Genomic DNA, 18915 nt, shown 5'->3' with positions numbered 1-18915 from the left:
ACCATGAGAGTTGTGCGCTGTTTTTTGTTTCTTTCTATCACTACCTCCACCTAATCCCTCCTTTGTTAATTGACCACAAAGGACTTGGACGGCTCCTCGCCCTCCTTTAGCGAAAGAAGTGACACATCGGGGTGTAAGAGATGATAAAGAAGAGAGACATGGGACAGTGACACGGAGCAGAGGGGACAGTGACAGAGGACGGTCAGAGTAACACGGAGCAGAGGGGACAGTGAAGGTCGGTCACAGTGACACGTAGCAGAGGGGACAGTGAAGGTCAGTCACAGTGACACGGAGCAGAGGGGACAGAGACATAGGGCAGTGACAGAGGTCGGTCAGAGTAACACGGAGCAGAGGGGACAGTGACAGTTCGGTCACAGTTACTTGGAGCAGAGGGGACAGAGACATAGGGCAGTGACAGAGGTCGGTCAGAGTGACACGGAGCAGAGGGGACAGAGACATAGGGCAGTGACAGAGGTCGGTCAGAGTGACATGGAGCAGAGGGGACATTGAAGGTCAGTCACAGTGACACGGAGCAGAGGGGACAGAGACACGGGACAGTGACAGAGGACGGTCAGAGTAACACGGAGCAGAGGGGACAGTGAAGGTCGGTCACAGTGACACGGAGCAGAGGAGACAGTGAAGGTCAGTCACAGTGACATGGAGCAGAGGGGACAGAGACATAGGGCAGTGACAGAGGTCGGTCAGAGTGACATGGAGCAGAGGGGACAGAGACATGGGGCAGTGACAGATGTCGGTCAGAGTGACATGGAGCAGAGGGGACAGAGACATGGGGCAGTGACAGATGTCGGTCAGAGTGACATGGAGCAGAGGGGACAGAGACATGGGGCAGTGACAGAGGTCGGTCAGAGTGACATGGAGCAGAGGGGACAGAGACATGGGACACAGGCAGAGGATGGTCACAGTGACACGGAGCAGAGGGGACGGAGACACGGGACAGTGACAGAGGTCTGTCACAGTGGCACAGAGCAGAGGGGACAGAGACCGTGTCAGGGTGACACAGAGCAGAGGGGACAGACACACGGGACAGGATAAGCAGTGCTGTCATTCGGGGTTTGACATTAACCCCTTCCGCGCCTGACACCCCGCTGGCACTGCACAACTCTGACACATTGTGTTGTGGAACGTTACCCGGCCGGAGTCACGCTCACACCCGCCGCACCGGCTCCATGGGAATAATCCAGTGACACCTCAGCCTTATTTTTTTTTTTTGGGCAAGGGGGACAACTCCGACTTCCTCAATCCCCCCCCCCCCCCAAACCCGCCCGCGTCAACGCACCGACCAAGACACCGGAACCGCTGCTCAAATGGAAAGATTGCAGCGAGCCCTGATCAGATATTACGAGTGAGCTGTCACACACAAACTCGCCCCTGTCACATCTCGCTGCGGGATCGTCCGCAGGCTGGAGGGAACGCTGATCACTTTAGTATAGATTGTGAGAGCCTGAGTAATAAGCGCCCCAGGCTTCCAGCTCAGGGTGAGCTCCTCCGAAACGCACGCTAGGAGGAATTAGTTAGGCTCATAGCGGCCCCAGCTCAATTGCTCTCAGAAGAAAATACAATTTTATTGCAAAACATGGAAAAACGGAAGAGAAAATATATTGTTTTTTTTTTTATTATTTGTTTTTTTCTCCTTCGCCCCGGTGCCTCCGTCTCCTGTCCTATATTCCACACTTCTTTCTTTTTAATCTTCTCTCGTTCGTGGGTTTTTTTATTCAATGTAAGCGATGGCGGCCTAGTTAAAAAAGCAATAAACCGGGACGGCGCGGTGAGCCGGAGAAAAGTTTGCTTTGACGCACAACAGTTTTTTTATAAATGTTTTTGTTTGCGGTGGATAACATTTCCCACGCGTGAGGCAGAGCGGGAGGTGAGCGTGAGTCAGAGCGGGAGGTGAGCGTGAGGCAGAGCGGGAGGTGAGCGTGAGTCAGAGCGGGAGGTGAGCGGGAGGTGAGCGTGAGGCAGAGCGGGAGGTGAGCGTGAGTCAGAGCGGGAGGTGAGCGTGAGTCAGAGCGGGAGGTGAGCGTGAGTCAGAGCAGGAGGTGAGCGTGAGTCAGAGCGGGAGGTGAGCGGGAGGTGAGCGGGAGTCAGAGCGGGAGGTGAGCGTGGGAAGTTACAGTTATCTCAGGCCTGACGGGGCATTTAATGTGAAAAGCGCTGAAAGAGGCAAAATGTGATGATTCTCCTTATAATCCGTGACATGTTAACTCCTTCTATTGTCCATATAAGCCCTCTCTATAACTCCTCCTATTACCCCATATAACCGCTCCCTATAACTCTTCCTATTACCCCATATAACCTTTCCCATAACTCCTCCTATTACCCTGTATAACCTCTCCCTATTAACTCCTCCTATTACCCTGTATAACCCCTCTCTATAACTCCTATTACCCCATATAACCGCTCCCTATAACTCCTCCTATTACCCCATATAACCCCTCTCTATAACTCCTCCTATTACCCCGTATAACCGCTCCCTATAACTCCTCCTATTACCCCATATAACCTCTCCCTATAACTCCTATTACCCCATATAACCGCTCCCTATAACTCCTCCTATTACCCTGTATAACCCCTCTCTATAACTCCTCCTATTAGCCCATATAAACCCTCCCTATAACTCCTCCTATTACCCCATATAACCGCTCCCTATAACTCCTCGTATTACCCCATATAAGAGCACCCTATAACTCCTCCTATTACCCCATATAGCCGCTCCCTATAACTCCTCCTATTACCCCATATAACCGTTCCCAATAACTCCTCGTATTACCCCATATAAGAGCACCCTATAACTCCTCCTATTACCCCATATAACCGCTCCCTATAACTCCTCCTATTACCCCATATAACCGCTCCCGATAACTCCTCCTATTACCCCATATAACCGCTCCCTATAACTCCTCCTATTACCCCATATAACCCCTCCCTATTACTCCTATTTAACCCTTTTCCTGCCGAGGGGGTGTTACATGTCCGAGCGCCTTAGTTGGTGGGATGAAGCAGCGTGAGGACGGGGTGCGCCCCCTTTCCCCCTTACAACCCATTTTAATAAGAGCAATAACTAGATATATTATGCATGCAGCTCCCTGCAATCATTTTGGAGGAGAAAATGAGATTAAAGCCCCTGGCGACAGCTGAACTCTTAGAGGCACCAAATAGAGGGAGGGGGGGGTGGAAAGAAGGGGGGGGGAGGTGGAGAGAGAGGAGGTGAGGCGGAGAGAGGTGGTGAAGAGAGGAGAGGGGGAGGCAGAGAGAGGGTGTGAGGTGAAGAGAGAGGGGGTGAGGTGGAGAGAGGAGAGGGGGAGGCAGAGAGAGAGAGAGAGAGAGAGACAGAGGAGAGGCATTAAAAGGGCTGAGATGGAGAGAGGAGAGGAGGAGGCAGAGAGAGAGGAGAGGCATAGCAAGGGGTGAGGTGGAGAGAGGAGAGGGAGGCAGAGAGAGAGGAGAGGCATAGAGAGGGGTGAGGTGGAGAGAGGAGAGGGAGGCAGAGAGAGAGGAGAGGCATAGAGAGGGGTGAGGTGGAGAGGAGAGGGAGGCAGAGAGAGAGGAGAGGCATAGAGAGGGGTGGCAGAGGGTGAGGTGGAGAGGGGGAGATGGATAGAGGGGGCAGGTGGGGGAGGAGGGGGAGGTAGAGAGAGGAGGGGAGGTGAAGAAAGAGGGGGTGGGGGAGGCAGGGAAATGGGGTGGGGAGGAGGTTAAGGTGGAGAAAGCTGGGAAAGGCAGAGAGAGGGTGTTGGAGAGGCAGAGAGAGGGGCTGAAGAGGCGGGAGGGGGTGAGGTGGCAAGAGAGGGGGGGAGAGGCAGAGAGACGGGGGTGAGGTGGATAGAGAGGGGAGGAAGAGGTTGTGGGGTAAAGAGAGGAGGTGAGGTGGAGAAAGCTGGAGGAGGCAGAGAGAGGGGGGAGAGGCAGAGCGATGGGGGGTGAGGTGGAGAGAGAGGGGAGGGAGAGAGAGCTGGTGGGGTAAAGAGAGGAGGTGAGGTGGAGTAAGCTGGGGGAGGCAGAGAGAGGGGGGAGAGGCTGAGAGACGGGGGGGGGGGGTGAGGTGGAGAGAGAGGGGAGGGAGAGCAAGAGAATAAGTTACAAGAGATGGTCACTAGCCTCTCTTTCTGTATAAGGAACTCCCATTATATGACCATACAGGGAGGTGGATGCAAGGAGTAGGCGCCCTGCAGAGGTGGTAGGGGCTAATGCAGTAAGGGAAATCACACACTCTTGGGCACATGAGACGCACCGGAAGTCAGCGAGGTGTTTTGAGTCCTATAACAATGGCAGCCCCCCTCTGTGGAAGTGATGTGGGGGGGGGGGGTGGGGAGGCTTGCACTGCTGCTGCCCCATGTCAGCTAATCTCTAACACGCACTGTTCATCCTCATCGACTGCGGAGGAAAACCACTGCAGGGACACGCCACAACACTGCTCCGTGGCACTCACAGGGTTAACGTGGCATTTGGGATGTAGGAGGTAATCTGGGGGGGGGGGGGTTGAAAAAGATGGCGGGGCGTTTATTGGCAGGTAATGTTCTACACGGAGAGGAAAGTTACAGGTCCCGCCGATTATCAGTCCCACGTCTCAAAGCTCTTCTTATAGGGAGGGGTTATATGGGGCAATAGGAGGAGTTATAGGGAGCAGTTATATGGGGTAATGGGAGGAGTTATAGGGAGCGGTTATATGGGGTAATGGGAGGAGTTATAGGGAGCGGTTATATGGGGTAATAGGAGGAGTTATAGGGAGCGGTTATATGGGGCAATAGGAGGAGTTATAGGGAGAGGTTATATGGGGTAATAGGAGGAGTTATATAGAGGGGTTATATGGGGTAATAGGAGGAGTTATAGGGAAATGTTATATGGGGTAATAGGAGGAGTTATAGGGAGAGGTTATATGGGGTAATAGGAGGAGTTATAGGGAGGGTTTATATGGGGTAATAGGAGGAGTTATAGGGAGCGGTTATATGGGGTAATAGGAGCAGTTATAGGGAGCGGTTATATGGGGTAATAGGAGGAGTTATAGGGAGCGGTTATATGGGGTAATAGGAGGAGTTATAGGGAACAGAAGAGTAAATATACAGTATACAGAAATAGTTGTGCATTGAAACATAGACTCACCCTGCCACGTACTGCATTGCTGGCCCCTTAGGGGTTAAAGACATGGGCCCTTGCTCTGCAACGTGTGTTTGTGTCTCCATGTGAAAGGAAGCGTGTTCCTAGAAGCCTGTGGATGTGGGCCAGGCGTGTGCGGCTTGGAACGGAGGCGAGGCGTTTATCTGCTGTGTATTATAAGCACCACTGTGACACATGTGTGGGTGGCGAGCGGGTGTCTCCTAATCCCCCCTACACCAAGACCTTGTAACACCCACCGGGTGTGTACGCCAGACCCTCCGGCACCGGGCCAGGGATAAGAGGGCCACTTGGGTTACTCTGACAGTGTGGGACGCGCAGGCTTTCAATCATACAGTATGAAGACACCGTAACAGATTAAATTTATTACAGGCCGAGGTCTGCCTTGGCCGTGTCCCTTCTTGGACCTATTATTTCCCACATCGAAGGGGGTTAAGTAACAGGGGTTATCGCGGTTACATTCTCCGCCTCCCACCAAGTGCCATTTCCATTCTATTTCGTCCTTCCAGTGCGACGTCATGTGAAGGGGCAGGCTGGGGGCCTTGTGGCGTTGACGCAACGCCATTGACGTGAGCTCGGATGGCCATTGGAAGACGAGGAAAGATGGCGACGTCATGTGAAGGGGCAGGCTGGGGGCCTTGTGGCGTTGACGCAACGCCATTGACGTGAGCTCGGATGGCCATTGGAAGACGAGGAAAGATGGCGACATCATGTGATGGAGCAGCAGGCTGGGGGCTTCGTGTCATTGACCCAATCCATTGATGTGAGCTTGGGTGGCCATCGGAAGAGAAGGAAAGATGGCAACGTCATGTGAAGGGGCAGGCTGGGGGTCTCATGGCATTGACCTAACGCCATTGACGTGAGCTCGGGTGGCCATTGGAAGACGAGGAAAGATACCGACGTCATGTGAAGGGGCAAGTTGGGGGCCTGATGGCATTGACCTAACGTCATTGACGTGAGCTCAGATGGCCATCGGAAGAGGAAAGATGGCGACGTCATTTGAAGGGGCAGGCGGGGGGGCCTCATGGCGTTGGCCCAATGCCATTAATGTGAGCTCGGATGGTGATCGAGAGAGGAGAAGGTGGATAGACATTATCACATGACTCGGACTGCTGAAAGTCCAAGGACCCGGGGCGGGCGCCAACCGTCCAGCATCGGAAAAATGTTATGAAATGGAAAGAGAAACTGATTTGTCCCAACACGTAGGATTCACTAAACCGGTTCATCATCCTGCCGAGTCCACTTCCAGGAAAGTAACACCTTGGACGCGTGTGCACCTCCTTTTTTTTAACCCTGTGGAGCCGGGAGAGAGAGTATATGTTAGGCATGGTGGTTCATGCCATCTCTGAGCTGGCAGATGTGTGTGAGAAAGTGAAGCATTGAGAGAAGCAGAATTTGACACCGACTATTATAAGGTGTCGCATAAATCCTCCTGTTGCTCCCTGTAATTCAGTGGTGGATGTCATGATCTTCTTTATGGGCAGTATGAGCCGATCCGCTGCTGGAATCCCCGCCGCCAGCTTCTAAGATAAGTTTTTTTTCACTGTTTAGGGTAGGGGGTTAATTTAAGGGTTTTAGCGGTCAGGGTAAGGGGTTTTAGGGTAAGTTCTTAGAGTTGACCCAATCCATTGACGTGAGCTCGGGTGGCCATCGGAAGAGGAGGAAAGATATCGACGTCATGTGAAGGGGCAGGCGGGGGGGCCTCATGGCGTTGACCCAATGCCATTAATGTGAGCTCGGATGGTGATTGAGAGAGGAGAAGGTGGATAGACATTATCACATGACTCGGACTGCTGAAAGTCCAAGGCCCCGGGGCAGGCGCCAACTGTCCAGCATCGGAAAAGTGTTAAGAAATGGAAAGAGAAACTGATTTGCCCCAACACGTAGGGATTTTTAGGGTAAGGGCTTAGGGTAGGGCGTTTAGAGTAGGGGGTTTTAGGGTAAGTTCTTGGGGTAGGAGGTTTTTGGGTAAGGGTTTAGAGTAGGGGATTTAGGCAATTACCTTAGCGGTGAAGTGGCTGGCGGCGGCAGGTTCAGGCGGCACGGTGAGTCGCGGCGAAACGGCCGCGCCCAGATGTCGGTGTGAGCATCCCCTGAGCCCTTAGAAGGGACACTCATTACCGTTACCTTCACTGAGGCAGTGGAGCATATGGGGAGGGAGAGTGGGAGAGTGTGGAGAGCGTGGAGAGTGTGGAGAGGGGGAGAGAGATTGATATGGGGGGAGATATTGGGGGAGAGGGAATTATATGAGGGAGAGGGAGTGACACAGGAGGGGAGAAAGTGACATTGGGGGAGAGAGTGAAATTTGGGGGGGGGGGAGAGCGTGTGACATTGTGGGTGAGTGGCACGGGGAGGACATGACTTGGGGGTTGGAGAAAGTGACATTGGGGTAAGAGAGTGACATTGGTGGAGGGGGAGAATGACATTGGGGGGGGGGGTAGTGACATTGGAGGGAGGAAAGAGAGTAACATTGCTTCACGGTGCGATACTGGCCCCTCCGGCAGCAAAGCGGTTAAACTCAAACTGGACTCGGTCGGTGGGGGGGGGGGGGGGGAGGGGGGACGTTGCAGCGAAACAAATCCCAGCAGGAAAAGTGGCTGGGGTCAGGCGGAGCGAGAGGGAGACCCCCGAGGCTTCGGGAGATCCGAGCTCGCAACCACTGACCCCCCCGCTGATGTAATCTGCAAATAATTGAGTGGCCCCCCGGGACGTAGCCGGGACCTTTACTTGCGCTCCGTGTCTCGCCCGGGGCCGGCTTCCCAGAAACAGGGTCACCTGGCTGCCGATGTTACGAGCTCCTCCGCGCCAGAACCTTCCCTTTATATGCAGGTCGTTATCCCCATGAGCCGCTGCCGCTGTCCCGCCAAAGGTGCGCTCAGAACCTGCGGCAGCTAGCGACACCGGCCGCACACAGAGGCATTCTGGGAAATAGGTCGATTTTTCTTTTGCAACCCACCCGTCCGCGAGTTTAACATCTTGGGACACGCATCCGGGCCGCGTCTGTGGGCATTGTAATGTGGGTTTTGCTGACCTCACCTCTCCCTTCTCCCGAGTGGGCGGACGAACCTTCGAAGTGTCAGCTCCGCAGGCGAGCTGGGGTCAGGGCGCTCGTGGGCTTGTGTATGAAGCGGTGGAAAGAAACCTGCATGGGGGGGGGCGACATTGGCTCACGGAAATTCCATGTGAAACGTAAAAACTTGAAATTTCTCCGTCTGCGTCATCAGCGGCAACACGGATTCCTCCCCCCCCCCCCCCCGGCCGCCCCCCTGTTTTTGGCGCTGGGCGCGCACGTGTTAATGGGATGTGCTAAAAAAAGAAGCCTCAAAAAAGGAGACATTAAGTCAACATCGTCCCCCCCCAAGTTAAACCCTAAAAATGTAATATTTTTAGCGCAGAATTAAGTCGGTGTATCAGATGTGTTTGACGCAGCGTGGATATTTAATCAGGTTTCCATCAGGTATTATTTTCCCAGTCTGGCTGTTATAAATAATATTACACCAATAATTGATATTTACTCACGCCAGTCCCGAATAAAAAATACACGTCCTTCTGTTTTCATTTCAATTGCATCCACCGGGTGTTCGACACGTCGTGATGCGTCAACGCTGATTCGACCCAACGGACTCGCCCGCACCTTCGGAAAATGATTGGATTGCTTCTTCACCCTGAAATTGACACCCCAATAAAAATTCAAATGTAAGCCCCCCAGGAACCACCACGAATTGCAGGCTGGTTACGGCAAGAACGCACTGTGGGTTACGTACTCTCGCAAAGTCTCCCGGGGGTGTCTTCTAAGCCATGTAGGATTTATTTTAACAAATGCCGTGTATGACAGGGTTTTTTTTTTTGCTTCCGTAAATTGGCTGGAGTCATGCAGCCGGGCGATGTAACCCCTGCAGTGCCTCAATATTCCATGTACTGCGCTGGTCAAACTGTCAGCGCTGCGACATTTCGAGTTGGGGGGGCGGGGGCGAGTTTCCTGCCCTGATGTAGCATCCAAGTGAACAGTTTGGGCGGTCTGCCGATACGGCTCAGTGTGCGGTAACGAGTCCATGCCGTTATGGCTGTGTTAACGATGTGCGTATGTATCAAGGCAATAATTGTGTTAACCCCTTTTCGCTGCCAGAGGGTTCAGCAAGGGCCATGTATCCATCGCCTGGTCCTATTGTTATTAGAAGCAGGGTCTCCTACTCCTACAAATCCCCCCTATCTTTCACCCCCCCAATTCCTGAGATACTTACTGGGGAAGTTGCAAGACTTAAAATCTCCCTCAGGAGGGAAACAAAATGGCTTCCAAACATCAGGCCAATAGGATGCTGCAACATCATCTCTTGCCGCTTCCTATTGGACAGACATTTCAAATCCCCAGGAAGCAATATTCACCAGTAAGTATTTCTGGAAGCCAGGGGGTCTCCGTAGCTGGAAATAGTGCAGTTCTGGAGGTTGGTTAGGGGGTATTGCTTTATTATGGGGGTGCGCAGTTCTTTTAAACACTTCCATGAGAGATCTTATCAATAGCTGCTGTCTACCACCCCCCCCCCCCACACACAAATAATATGAGGTGTAACGGGTTTTCCACCCCACCCAATCGCAGATGTAGTGTGGGTGCGGAGAACATACAGTGTTACCAGGTGTGGTGCGTTACCTGTTGGCTCACAGGAGGGCTGAGCTTCCGCCACGGGGAACCTGGGGCAATTATATTAAGAGTAACCCTGTACTCGGTGCAGCGCCTCCACCTGCGATGGTTCCTAGCAGAGCAGGAATTGTTCCTCGCAGGACACATACAAATACTCACACACCTTAAGTATAGTAACTAAGAACGTTTACTTGGGAACATAAGAAACAGCATACAGCACAAATAGAATATCTACGGGTGTCCCTCTCTAGAGGAGACACTGACTACGACGTCGCGCAGGACGCTTCCCCAACACAGGATGATCCCACCCCGTGTCCATAGGATCCCCACCCAATGTCCCGCAACTCTTGCAGAGAGAGAACGTGGGTGACTGCGCAGTCACTATTAAACTAAGGGCCCGTTGGTGCACTTGTTCATTTAATAGTACCGGCCCGAGCACTCCGGTGCTCGGATCTCCAACTGCTTCGCAAAGGATCCGGCGACCGAAGAACACCGGAACCACCTCCCAGGCCGGAGGACTGCAACAGCCTCAACGAAGAACTGCGCCCACTCGCTGCACGGTGGCGCAGCGTCCGCTGTGTCCCTATATGGTTCCTTCTGAACTACAGTGACACGCGCTATACTATAGGCCGTCCCTACAGCACAGCAACCTGTAATGGCTTTGGGGAAAACTCCTAGGGCCTACGAGGTAACCTATCTTATGCAGGGGTCCCTGACCCCTTGCACCCGCACTACCTCCTCCCGTACTACCCGAGTCCTCTCGGCTTCACTATTAACTAACTGGTCCCAGCGCCTGCAGCAACAAGCTGTGACCCACTGGATGCTGGCAGCCAACGTGCTGCGCAACACTGTGCCTGCCTGTCAGGCCTCACAGCACTGACAGCCGTGACCCTGACAAGACAGCACACTGACACTAAGGGCAGCGTCCCTATCTTGGGCCGTCCCTTATCAATTACCCCACTAGCCTCTTGGTGAGTTGGGGCCTACCTGGGATGTGAGGGCCTTACTTGGTGCAGGAGCTTCACCCGCTCCCCGCACCCTTCCTTCCCTTTCTGTTCCCAGCTCCACTGCTGTAAGTGACAGGGTCCCTAACCTGAGGGCTGTCCCTGGCAACACTCACTCCACTGGGCGACTCAGAGATAACTTGGGCCTTGGGGGCTGCTGGCCTAGTGCAGGGAGTCACTGACTCCTGCACCCTACCTCCTTCCCTTGGCTGCTCCTGGGTCTGACTGAACTGCGTGCTCCAAGCCCGCGAAATGTATCTTTCTGCTCTTGCCAAGTCATTCTCCAGCCCTATTGGCTCCCTGGTGTCATGTGGCTCTGCCCTTATGCACCCTGGGGGCTGGCAATCCTGCACGGCGCATGCGCGAGCTATCGGTGGGCCTCCCGCTCTATTGGGCTCCTGCGCATGCGCAACCGCACTCACAATGGCGCCGCCCTGCTTCGCTAGCCGCCGGGACCCTAGCGACGCGACCGTGGCCTTAGCAACGGCCCGATCGCGTCCCCGGCAACCGGCCCGATCGCGGAGGTAGCGTGCGGCTCCCTGCTCCGGCCCCCACGTTTGGAAGCAGCCGTCGGGTCCAGCGCTGGCTCCGGCGGCACCTGCGACCGCACTGCTCCAAAGGAGGGGGGTCTCAAGGAGCTGCTGGAGACCAGGGCTACAGAGGGTTTCAGATAAAGAAAGTAGCAGTACTTTATTTCCTACCACGAAACTTTGACCGATGCCAACATTTGCTTTCAAACATTGGGGTCATTAATACAAACGTAAAAGGGACAAGAGACAAGAGAGCAGCCAGGCGGGAATCGAAATAAAAGAACATGAACTGAATGGGGTAATATAAACAGGTACTGAGCACATACTGCAGCTTGAGGGCTTCTCTGATAGGCAGAAAGTCAGAGCAGGGTGCATCGCTGTGCTTGGCCATGAGATAAATGGCTTTGCTTTAGGGGAAAACTGAGTCGTTTTTGCCAAGCAAGCGGTGTCACACCTCCTAAAGAGACTTAGGGCATGCATTGTTTTACGGCTCGGCCATACTGGTCAGCGTGTAAGCTTCTTGTTGGGTCAGTGTTTGGTGACCTGGTAGAAATGGCATCGCTAGGCTGCGGGTGCTAGATTAATGCAGGCGTTGGTGCGGCCGTACGTGTATATTTTCATTGGCTATACAGTTTGGTGGGTCATGGGTCCCGTCTGTCTGTGTCACTGTGTCACCTGCAGGGAGAGACAGACTGAATGGTCGTTTCTGTCACCGGGTCACCGTGGGGTGGGAGGGACAGACAGAATGGTCCTAGGTCCCTTCTGTTTGTCACCCTGATTATCACCTGGACTTTTCTGTTTCCTTGGCACCCGGCGGCTCCCCTGGCATTGCAGGGGTTAAGGGGAGCTTTACCAGATATGTTATTTCTCATCTATCTGCGTGTCACAGGCCCAGAGATGAGAGACCGATTTCCATGTCCAGTAAATGAACATCTAACTGGAAATTGCTTCTCATATTTAGTAGCAGGAAATAATAAATCCACCAATGAAGGATTCCCCTCCGAGCCTCGCTGGTGTCCAGGCAGAACAGCTGGCGCGGTGCCTGCTCCCTCTCACTGCCCCGTGTGCCCTGTGCCTGCTCCCTCTCACTGCCCCGTGTGCCTGCTCCCTCTCACTGCCCCGTGTGCCCTGTGCCTGCTCCCTCTCACTGCCCCGTGTGCCCTGTGCCTGCTCCCTCTCACTGCCCCCTGTGCCCTGTGCCTGCTCCCTCTCACTGCCCCGTGTGCCTGCTCCCTCTCACTGCCCCGTGTCCCTGCTCCCTCTCACTGCCCCGTGTGCCCTGTGCCTGCTCCCTCTCACTGCCCCGTGTGCCTGCTCCCTCTCACTGCCCCGTGTGCCTGCTCCCTCTCACTGCCCCCTGTGCCCTGTGCCTGCTCCCTCTCACTGCCCCCTGTGCCCTGTGCCTGCTCCCTCTCACTGCCCCGTGTGCCCTGTGCCTGCTCCCTCTCACTGCCCCGTGTGCCTGCTCCCTCTCACTGCCCCGTGTGCCCTGTGCCTGCTCCCTCTCACTGCCCCGTGTGCCTGCTCCCTCTCACTGCCCCGTGTGCCCTGTGCCTGCTCCCTCTCACTGCCCCGTGTGCCTGCTCCCTCTCACTGCCCCGTGTGCCCTGTGCCTGCTCCCTCTTACTGCCCCGTGTGCCTGCTCCCTCTCACTGCCCCGTGTGCCTGCTCCCTCTCACTGCCCCGTGTGCCCTGTGCCTGCTCCCTCTCACTGCCCCGTGTGCCCTGTGCCTGCTCCCTCTCACTGCCCCCTGTGCCCTGTGCCTGCTCCCTCTCACTGCCCCGTGTGCCCTGTGCCTGCTCCCTCTCACTGCCCCGTGTGCCTGCTCCCTCTCACTGCCCCGTGTGCCCTGTGCCTGCTCCCTCTCACTGCCCCGTGTGTCCTGTGCCTGCTCCCTCTCACTGCCCCGTGTGCCCTGTGCCTGCTCCCTCTCACTGCCCCGTGTGCCTGCTCCCTCTCACTGCCCCGTGTGCCCTGTGCCTGCTCCCTCTCACTGCCCCGTGTGCCTGCTCCCTCTCACTGCCCCGTGTGCCCTGTGCCTGCTCCCTCTCACTGCCCCGTGTGCCTGCTCCCTCTCACTGCCCCGTGTGCCCTGTGCCTGCTCCCTCTCACTGCCCCCTGTGCCCTGTGCCTGCTCCCTCTCACTGCCCCATGTGCCTGCTCCCTCTCACTGCCCCATGTGCCTGCTCCCTCTCACTGCCCCGTGTGCCTGCTCCCTCTCACTGCCCCGTGTGTCCCGTGTGCCTGCTCCCTCTCACTGCCCCGTGTGCCCTGTGCCTGCTCCCTCTCACTGCCCCGTGTGTCCTGTGCCTGCTCCCTCTCACTGTCCCGTGTGCCCTGTGCCTGCTCCCTCTCACTGCCCCGTGTGCCTGCTCCCTCTCACTGCCCCGTGTGCCCTGTGCCTGCTCCCTCTCACTGCCCCGTGTGCCTGCTCCCTCTCACTGCCCCGTGTGCCCTGTGCCTGCTCCCTCTCACTGCCCCCTGTGCCCTGTGCCTGCTCCCTCTCACTGCCCCATGTGCCTGCTCCCTCTCACTGCCCCATGTGCCTGCTCCCTCTCACTGCCCCGTGTGCCTGCTCCCTCTCACTGCCCCGTGTGTCCCGTGTGCCTGCTCCCTCTCACTGCCCCGTGTGCCCTGTGCCTGCTCCCTCTCACTGCCCCGTGTGTCCTGTGCCTGCTCCCTCTCACTGCCCCGTGTGCCCTGTGCCTGCTCCCTCTCACTGCCCCGTGTGCCTGCTACCTCTCACTGCCACGTGTGTCCTGTGCCTGCTCCCTCTCACTGCCCCGTGTGCCCTGTGCCTGCTCCCTCTCACTGCCCCGTGTGCCCTGTGCCTGCTCCCTCTCACTGCCCCGTGTGCCCTGTGCCTGCTCCCTCTCACTGTCCCGTGTGCCCTGTGCCTGCTCCCTCTCACTGCCCCGTGTGCCTGCTCCCTCTCACTGTCCCGTGTGCCCTGTGCCTGCTCCCTCTCACTGCCCCGTGTGCCTGCTCCCTCTCACTGCCCCGTGTGCCCTGTGCCTGCTCCCTCTCACTGCCCCGTGTGCCTGCTCCCTCTCACTGCCCCGTGTGCCCTGTGCCTGCTCCCTCTTACTGCCCCGTGTGCCCTGTGCCTGCTCCCTCTCACTGCCCCGTGTGCCCTGTGCCTGCTCCCTCTCACTGCCCCATGTGCCTGCTCCCTCTCACTGCCCCGTGTGCCTGCTCCCTCTCACTGCCCCGTGTGCCCTGTGCCTGCTCCCTCTCACTGCCCCGTGTGCCTGCTCCCTCTCACTGCCCCGTGTGCCCTGTGCCTGCTCCCTCTCACTGTCCCGTGTGCCCTGTGCCTGCTCCCTCTCACTGCCCCGTGTGCCCTGTGCCTGCTCCCTCTCACTGCCCCGTGTGCCTGCTCCCTCTCACTGCCCCGTGTGCCCTGTGCCTGCTCCCTCTCACTGTCCCGTGTGCCCTGTGCCTGCTCCCTCTCACTGCCCCGTGTGCCTGCTCCCTCTCACTGCCCCGTGTGCCTGCTCCCTCTCACTGTCCCGTGTGCCTGCTCCCTCTCACTGCCCCGTGTGCCTGCTCCCTCTCACTGTCCCGTGTGCCCTGTGCCTGCTCCCTCTCACTGCCCCGTGTGCCCTGTGCCTGCTCCCTCTCACTGCCCCGTGTGCCTGCTCCCTCTCACTGCCCCGTGTGCCTGCTCCCTCTCACTGCCCCGTGTGCCCTGTGCCGGCTCCCTCTCACTGCCCCGTGTGCCTGCTCCCTCTCACTGCCCCGTGTGCCGTGTGCCTGCTCCCTCTCACTGCCCCGTGTGCCCTGTGCCTGCTCCCTCACACTGCCCCGTGTGCCTGCTCCCTCTCACTGCCCCATGTGCCCTGTGCCTGCTCCCTCTCACTGCCCCGTGTGCCTGCTCCCTCTCACTGCCCCGTGTGCCTGCTCCCTCTCACTGCCCCGTGTGCCTGCTCCCTCTCACTGCCCCGTGTGCCTGCTCCCTCTCACTGCCCCGTGTGCCCTGTGCCTGCTCCCTCTCACTGCCCCGTGTGCCTGCTCCCTCTCACTGCCCCGTGTGCCCTGTGCCTGCTCCCTCTCACTGCCCCGTGTGCCTGCTCCCTCTCACTGCCCCGTGTGCCCTGTGCCTGCTCCCTCTCACTGCCCCGTGTGCCTGCTCCCTCTCACTGCCCCGTGTGCCCTGTGCCTGCTCCCTCTCCCTGCCCCGTGTGCCCTGTGCCTGCTCCCTCTCACTGCCCCATGTGCCCTGTGCCTGCTCCCTCTCACTGCCCCGTGTGCCCTGTGCCTGCTCCCTCTCACTGCCCCGTGTGTCCTGTGCCTGCTCCCTCTCACTGCCCCGTGTGTCCTGTGCCTGCTCCCTCTCACTGCCCCGTGTGTCCTGTGCCTGCTCCCTCTCACTGCCCCGTGTGCCCTGTACCTGCTCCCTCTCACTGCCCCGTGTGCCCTGTGCCTGCTCCCTCTCACTGCCCCGTGTGTCCTGTGCCTGCTCCCTCTCACTGCCCCGTGTGCCTGCTCCCTCTCACTGCCCCGTGTGCCCTGTGCCTGCTCCCTCTCACTGCCCCGTGTGCCCTGTGCCTGCTCCCTCTCACTGCCCCGTGTGCCTGCTCCCTCTCACTGCCCCGTGTGCCCTGTGCCTGCTCCCTCTCACTGCCCCGTGTGCCCTGTGCCTGCTCCCTCTCACTGCCCCGTGTGCCCTGTGCCTGCTCCCTCTCACTGCCCCGTGTGCCCTGTGCCTGCTCCCTCTCACTGCCCCGTGTGCCCTGTGCCTGCTCCCTCTCACTGCCCCGTGTGCCTGCTCCCTCTCACTGCCCCGTGTGCCTGCTCCCTCTCACTGCCCCGTGTGCCTGCTCCCTCTCACTGCCCCGTGTGCCTGCTCCCTCTCACTGCCCCCTGTGCCCTGTGCCTGCTCCCTCTCACTGCCCCATGTGCCTGCTCCCTCTCACTGCCCCGTGTGCCTGCTCCCTCTCACTGCCCCGTGTGCCTGCTCCCTCTCACTGCCCCGTGTGCCTGCTCCCTCTCACTGCCCCCTGTGCCCTGTGCCTGCTCCCTCTCACTGCCCCGTGTGCCTGCTCCCTCTCACTGCCCCCTGTGCCCTGTGCCTGCTCCCTCTCACTGCCCCGTGTGCCTGCTCCCTCTCACTGCCCCGTTAGCACAGGCTGCGTTTTTAGTACTGGCTACAACGACTGCGACGTTGCGCGGTGTGCGCAAGTACATGCAGTCCGTCGCGGGTGCCCATAGTGGGCGCGACGACGACGGCAGATGTCACGTGGTAGTCAAAGGATTTTTACTTCTTCAGCGATCGCCATGTGACGTCAGCAGCACGTGAGCGGTTCAGCCAATGAGGGCCATCCACTCACGGCCACGCCTCCGCCACGCCCCCTCGTCACCCTCTCGTCTCCTGCACTATAAGCAGGAATCGCTATTAGAACGGCGACGGCTGACGCCACGCGGTCGCTGTCTCCCTAACTATAAACGCAGCCTAAGAATCCCCTACTCACAAAGCTCTGTTAATGCTAACGCCCCCCCCCCCCCCCAAATAATGCTATGTTACTTAGGTCATATATAGGCCTGGTGTTACCCCGTATATGAGTCTCTTGGTAGGAGAAACCCCAGGTTCAGGCAATAGCTTAGCCTTATATCCTGACTTTATCTCCCTCTCGTGCAAAAGCCCTAAGCGTCCGGCTGAGGGAAACGCCAACACGTAACTAACGTCAGGGTAAGTGACGACGATGAATCGTTACCCTAAAATAGCATGGCGTTAACCCTGTGCTACCCAGCACTGGTACGGGCGTTGTTTTTGCATAGAATTTGTTTTGTAAGCACGCCATAAAACTCCGCGAAATAACGCCCGTTCCTGATGTGGGGGGCTCACAGGCCTCCCGGCCTCGCCACTTCCTCCCCTGCAATCGATCCGAAATTCTGCAGCCAGAATCACTTCGCTTTCTCCCAGAACTGTCTCCGCTCATCTCCTCGGTAAATCCCTCTCCTGGCTTCCCAGAAAGTTCCGGAACACCTACAAAGTTCTCCTCCTTCCCTATATGTTTCTGCACTCATCTGCTCCTGCCTACATATCAGCTCTGATCTCTCGCTGTGCCCCTGCTCGTCTCCTGCGCTCTGCCCATAACTGTCTCCTCTCCGCCCCTTTCACCTCTACTGCTCTCTCACCATAAACTTTTTCCCCTCACTGCCCCTTACCTGTGGGACTCAGTATACACCAAGCGCCCTCTCTCCCCACCATTAACACAAACCTTAAAACCCGCCTCTTACATGAAGCGTTTACACGGCCTGGACTCATGGCGACTGTCCCACACCCACAGTCACTCCTACCCACCACCACCATCTACTGCACCTACCCACCATCAAGGCCAGGCACTGCCATCTACTGCACTTACCCACTATCAAGGCCAGGCACTGTCATCTACTGCCCTTATCCACCGTCAAGACCAGGCACTGCCATCTACTACACATACCCACCATCAAGGCCAGGCACTGCCATTTACAGCACTTACCCACCATCAAGGCCAGGCACTGCCATATACTGCACCTACCCACCATCAAGGCCAAGTACTGCCATCTACTGCACCTACCCACCATCAAGGCCAGACACAGCTATTTACTACATGCAGCCACCATCAAGGCCAGGCACTGCCATCTCCTGCACCTACCCACTATCAAGACTAGGTACTGCCATCTACTGCACATATCCATCATCAAGGCCAGGCACTGCCATCTACTGCACTTACCCACCATCAAGGCCAGGCACTGCCATCTACTGCACTTACCCACCATCAAGGCCAGGCACTGCCATCTACTGCAATTACCCACCATCAAGGCCAGGCACTGCCATCTACTGCACTTACCCACCATCAAGACCAGGCACTGCCATCTACTGCACTTACCCACTGTGACAGTAGGGGTAAATATGGCTGCTGTTAATAAAGGTCAAACCTGCCCTTACCCCTACCTGTCAATAATACACGGGTATTATGTTATGTATGGTTAATGTTTTATGTTTTAACCTGGTTCCAGCACCTCAGGGATCAGGGGTTAATTTTGTTTGCAGGAGAAATGTTGCAAAAAGTGCCTGTGACCTTTCCCTGCAGCATTTTGTATGTTACTCTTTTTATGTTGCATTTCTACCCACCAATCAGGGGCTGGGCAAGTAGCCAGCACCTGGCCCGGAATGGTTCAATGTTGTGGGTTTAGGGTACTGCTGGGGAGGGAGACCCAAGGCTGACCAGAAGAGTTGCAGTAACTGAGAGAAGCTGCAGTGTTCTGTGCTGGTGTGGGACAATGCAGGGGAAAAGAGAACAGGGGGAATCCCTGCACCTAGGACTATAGGTGACCCCGGTTTTTCTCCGGCTGTGAGTATGTGTGTTGTCTGTCTGTCAGTTGTAGATAACATTTTTCCAATAAATTAACTTGATAAACTCTTGTGTTTCTGTCTCTACGAGTTGATCGCTGGTATTCACCTTGGTCTCCTGTGACACCCACCATCAAGACCAGGCACTCCCATCTACTGCACTTACCCACCATCAATGCCAGCCACTGCCATCTGCTGCACTTATTCCCTCACCTGCTGTCTCTAAATCTCCCAGCATACCCCTTAGATTGTAAGCTCTCCGGGGCAGGGATTTC

General features: G+C 56.7%; 2 long non-coding RNA genes across 3 annotated transcripts in view; one reads left to right on the top strand and one right to left on the bottom strand.

The window, feature by feature from the left end:
* Nucleotides 1–1654: 1654 nt before the first annotated feature.
* LOC142483332 (uncharacterized) overlaps nucleotides 1655–18915 on the bottom strand; it is a 39080-nt gene continuing 21819 nt past the window's right edge. The window contains exons 2-3 of the long non-coding RNA XR_012797309.1: nucleotides 8650–8795; nucleotides 1655–1753 (exon numbers count right to left, since the gene is read on the bottom strand). This is a non-coding gene — a long non-coding RNA (uncharacterized LOC142483332). The remainder of the gene's footprint in view (nucleotides 1754–8649; nucleotides 8796–18915) is intronic.
* LOC142483331 (uncharacterized) overlaps nucleotides 18516–18915 on the top strand; it is a 43103-nt gene continuing 42703 nt past the window's right edge. For both annotated transcript variants that reach the window (XR_012797308.1, XR_012797307.1), the window contains exon 1: nucleotides 18516–18641. This is a non-coding gene — a long non-coding RNA (uncharacterized LOC142483331). The remainder of the gene's footprint in view (nucleotides 18642–18915) is intronic.

Source organism: Ascaphus truei, unplaced genomic scaffold (genome assembly GCF_040206685.1).
Source record: "Ascaphus truei isolate aAscTru1 unplaced genomic scaffold, aAscTru1.hap1 HAP1_SCAFFOLD_321, whole genome shotgun sequence".
In the NCBI taxonomy this organism is placed as follows: Eukaryota; Metazoa; Chordata; class Amphibia; order Anura; family Ascaphidae; genus Ascaphus; species Ascaphus truei.
Note: the sequence above shows the minus strand (reverse complement) of the source record. Positions and strands in the feature narration are given on the sequence as shown.